Source organism: Propithecus coquereli, unplaced genomic scaffold (genome assembly GCF_000956105.1).
Source record: "Propithecus coquereli isolate 6110/MARCELLA unplaced genomic scaffold, Pcoq_1.0 Scaffold58, whole genome shotgun sequence".
Classification (NCBI taxonomy): Eukaryota; Metazoa; Chordata; class Mammalia; order Primates; family Indriidae; genus Propithecus; species Propithecus coquereli.
In genome coordinates this window covers 3,504,429-3,509,397 of record NW_012151729.1, presented here as the reverse complement: position 1 = coordinate 3,509,397, position 4,969 = coordinate 3,504,429, and positions in this window count along the sequence as shown.

The following is a 4,969-nucleotide window of genomic DNA, read 5'->3' as shown; positions in this document are numbered from 1 at the left end:
GATGTGTCTCCTCCCACCCAGAAGGGGCCGAGAAGGCCCAGGTGGCCACACTTCCCTGCTGAGGAGCCTGGGAGTCCACAAAGGCACCGGCCACCTGGGGCCCAGGGAGGGAGAGGAAGAGGCAGGGCTGGATGCTCCATGGCCGTCCACTGCGTCCCACTGCACCAGCCACCAGCCAACACACCGGTTCTTTTTCAGCTTTGAAACCGGACCCAGACACCAGGGCCTTCTCGAAGCTCAGTGTCCTTGTCCTTGCCATGGTTCCTTCTGGAACTCCCATTCCACACCCCTGGAGAAAGATCCCCAGCTCAGACGGGGCTTCTTGACTCCCACACACGCATTACCCACTGCGGTTTGACATTCCTGGGGTCTCAGGGTTGGAGGTGGACAGGAGTAATGGCAAATATGCGACCAAAGGCGCAACGTCTTTATTCGCCTCAGTGCAATTCAGCAAGCACGGGCGGGGTGCCTCCCCGTGCCGAGGCAGCAGAGAACAAGACGACCAGAGCACTCGCGTGCTGAGAATGAACTCTATCTATCACAGGCACACGAATACGAGACCCTGCACTCCACCTGCAGAAATTCAGGATGAGACCATTTCTGAACACACCTCTGTAAGCAGGAACAGTTCCACACATCCCTAAATGCCAAGCCATGGACCCGTGGAGAGAAGCAAACAGACTGCAGGTGCCAGGACGGAGACAGGGGTGTGGGGGAGAGAGCTGCGCTCATGCAGGGGAAAGGCCCAGAGGATGTGACCTGACGTGGGAGGGAGGGAAAAGCCGGAAAGCAGTGCTCCCCCAGCCTCCCTGGGTCCAGCTTAAGTAAGTGGCAAATTTTGGTGCCTTCACTGAGGCTGGGAGATTGGAAGACAGGGGGTTTGAGGGAGGGAGAAGTTTCAGACATTTCAAGGTAGAAAGTGCCACGTAGGTAGTTGATGTTCACGCAGCGGGGGAACGTCAGGGTGATGACAGGAGCGGCTGCCCCATCACCTCCCTGTTTTGCAAACTCGACATCTGTTGACGCAAGCCAGGGCTGCAGCTGGGTTACAGAGGTGGCCATGATTCAGCTTGTGAAATCTAGGTTTCTCCCGTCCTACACTTGTGCAACCAACTCTCTGAATGTGAAAGCAAGACTTCTCATCTCCAGCGTAAATTTCAGGATCCCTATGACTAATCTTTCCAATATAATTCTGTCTCCAAGCCAAACAGGATAGTGTGCATGGTATGATTCCATTTTCACTGGGTGGAAAAGACTCTGTGTGGGTCAATACCAATAGCTAATCCTTACAGGGCCAGCCATTACACTGAGCTCAGCATACTTTATCTCATTTAATTTTCCCAACCACACATTGAAGAAGGTGCTATCATGATTCCCATCTTCCAGAGGAAGGCAATAGGCTCAGAGAGGTTAAGTAAGTTGCCCATCGTCACCCAGCTAGTGATCATTGGGACGGGACTTATACTCCGGCAGCCGTGGCCTTTGTGTCTATAATCATTACCACTCCCCCATTTCCGCATTTATATACTTGTGAATATAAATGCAAATAAAAAGTGCAAGCATATACCTACGAAGTTGTTACTCGTGGTTAGTTTTGAGAGGGGTGATGGGAGGAAGTGCATATTATACAGTTCTGACTTGTGTTAAGTTGTCTTCAAGAAACATGCTTCTCTAATTAGTAAATAGACATGTGTTTATCCAAAGAAAATTCTGGAAGAATATACACCAAAATGTCAACAGCGGTTACATCTGGGGAGCATGAACATGGGAAACTGGCTGCCTCCTACACTATATATTTCAGTGTTGTTTGAACTTTACACAATGAGCATGTGCTGCTTTTGTAAACAGAAAAAAGTCATTAAGACTTCTTTAAAACAATTAAAAAGGAAGAATAAAGACAATGGTGACTCAGCAGCTCTTCTGGGATCCCCAGCAGCTCCCCACAGAGGCCTCAGCTTCCTTCATGAGCTCCTTTCTCACCCCGCCTTGCACACACCCTAACCAGAAAAACCTGGGCCCGGGCCCAGGCTGCGTCTGTCCTTCCCCCACTCCTCCCAGCCTCTAGACTAGGTCACTGCCGATCCCACAGGGCAATGACATCTCCTCACGCTTCATTGGTGGCTTTGTAGTTTACGGGATGCCCTCCCATGCCAGCTGATGTTTAATCCTCCCAATGACGCCATGAGGTGGATATTCCCATGCCCACTGCACAGATGTGGAAGCTGAGGCTCAGCAAATCTGAGCTCCTTGCCCACGGTCACACAGCAAGTCTGTGATCATGCCTGGGCCCGAATTCCCAGGCCAGGCCTCTCAAATGCTGTGTCAGTTCAAGCTCATTTCAGGAACTTAAGGTTCGTGGCCTAAAATCGGCCTGTTGAATCCTGTTTAGCCACATGAAAGGGCAGGTGTGTTCCTGTTCTCTAAAGAACCCATCCCTGCAGCCTTCCTGGCATGCAAGATCACAGCAGGCACCGGAGACTAGCCAGGGGTGGGGGGCCCAGCCCTGCCCTGCCTTGGCCCTGGGGCCGAGCCTGAGTGACAGAGGAATGGAAGGGCTTTGGGCCCAGGCAGAGCAGGTGGGTGAAAGAAAGGGGGCGGACGCCCAGCGAGTGCACAGGCAGGGTCAAAATCCTCGATATGACTTTAATCAAATCACTATCTCTGGGCCTCACTTCTCTTATCTGGAAAATGGCCATGAGCTGGGTGCGGTGGCACATGCCTATAGTCCCATTGGAGGCTGAGGCGGGAGGATAGCTAGAGCCCAGGAGTTGGAGGCTGCAGTACACTCTTGTGAATAGCTACTGCACTCCAGCCTGGGAAACACAGCGAGATCCCACCTCTAAAAAATAAGAAAAGAACATTTTAATTTAAAAAAAGAAAATGGGCATTACAGCAGCACCACCGTTCATCAAACCAGCTCAGTTCTTTCAGTGAACATTTACCGAGAGCCCGCTATGTGCAGACCTGGGCTAAGCCCTGGGGATACAGCGACAAAAGGGATGAAGCTCCTGCCCCCACCTAGCTCACGAGCTATCAAGGGAGGCCAGCCCAGAGAATGGTGACCTTTCCTGTAGGCCAGTGTGGAGGAACAATGGCTGGCATGGATTGCAGCTATGCAGGGTGGCCTTGAATGCCAGACTAAGCTGTCCAGCCCTTTTCCTGTTAGCCTGGGAGCCACAGAAGGTCTAGAACAGAGGGCAGCTGACCAAATCATCTCACTTTGAAATGGGATCTTGGTACCTGCAGCCCCTGGGCTCCTGAGTCATCACTGAGGCAGGCACGGTGGGAGAAGCAGCAGTGTAAGAGGACAGGGTGCCGGGCCAGTGGGACCCGGGTGGGGACTCTCAGCTCAGACAAGGTTTCAAGGTAGACCCGGCGAGGCTGCACAGAGAGGTCAGGGAGGGGATTCAGTCCTGGAGCAAGCAGCAGGAGAGGAATCCGTTTAGACTCAGGCAAGGGCAGAGTTAACAGGTCTAATTGGGAAGCTGGGCTGACCACTGGGGTTGTATCTCAGCTGATTTTGCTTTCTTTCTGCTCCCGTGTGTGTTCCCTTTTTCTACACTGAGTAGCCAGAAGGGAGGGGCAAGCAATCGCTTTTTGGGAGCCTGGGGAAGGGAATCAAGTGGCCCTGTCTCAGTCGGGATCACAGGAGCAGCTCCCATGCAGCTGGAGAAAGTGTGCAGGACTCACGGGGAGCTCCAGGATTGAGGGAGAGAGGCTTGCACACGCCGGAGCTGCGGCCTTGGGCAACTCCAGCCTCTCTGAACCTTGGCGTCCTCATCTGTCTGGGGGTAATGATGCTGTGGCAGAGGCGGTAGGCGGAGAGACGGTATCTGGGACACCCACCCACCCTCCGGCTCGCGGGTGTGTCTGTATCCATGTCATCTTCCGCCCAGGCGTGGGCCAGCTCAGCACAATCCTGCAGGGCGAGCCTGGGCAACTGCAGAGAGAGGCTGCATTCCAGCCTCTCACCGCCCAGCCTGACCCAGCTGCCCCAGTACGGGGACAGCCAATTTCTCCTGGGGCAGTCCAGTAACCTAGGAAAGTCTGCTCATGGCAAGCAGGAAAAGGCCAGGATGAACCCAGGAGGCTTCACCGTTTCTCCAGGAGGACCTCAGGCGGACCAAGCCTGGACGCTCGGCCTCCATTCCAGTCCTGCCTGTGCAAAAAACTCAAGAGTTCCCTTCTCTGGCTCAGTTTCCGCACTGATTATTGCCTGAACCAATCCATGCATTCGTTTGCCCTTCGTGGGGCATCTACCAAGTTTCAGACGTGCGACAAGCATCAAGGAGACAGCGAACCCCGATCCCCGGCCTTAGGGAGCGCCCAGCGTGGGCCACCTGCGGCCCTGTGTGCGGCACAGCGCGGGAGGCCCCTGCTCTGGAGGGCCGGCGGGCGTGGCGTCGCCGAGCGTCCGCAAGGCGGCAGGTGCCCGGGAGAGGGCAGCAGAGAGCGCGCCGCCAGCCTCCCAGGCTGAACGCATCCCCGCAAGGGGAGCCTCTGACCTTGGCAGTTCCCGAAGGCCAAGGCCAAGGTCTGGGGATTTTCAGCCCCACTGTTGTCAGGAAAAAGTTTCACAAGTGCTTCTGCACGTCAGCATTCTCGGTCCCGGGCCCCCGGGCTGCCGACACCTCCACGCCCTCCAGTCGCAGAGCAGCCGGCCCTGGCCCCGCTGTGCGCTGCCTGCACGCGAGGAGCCTCCCAGGGCTGCCTCTGACTGCAGCCGGCACTGCGGGGCGAGGCAGCAACGCCAGCTGTGGCCAGTGCGGGGAAGAGAGGGCCACTGAGGACAGAGGAAGGCCGAGGAGGGCCGCCCAAGGAGGAGGGACCCCATCGGTCAGGGCAGGGGCACCGCGCCCCGGGACATGGGCTCATTCTGGGGGCAGTGAGCGCCCGCAGGGGCTTTAACTAGGTCGGGCCAGGATCTCTGTTTTCTTTTTTTTTTTCTTTTCTTTTTTTTTTTTTTTTT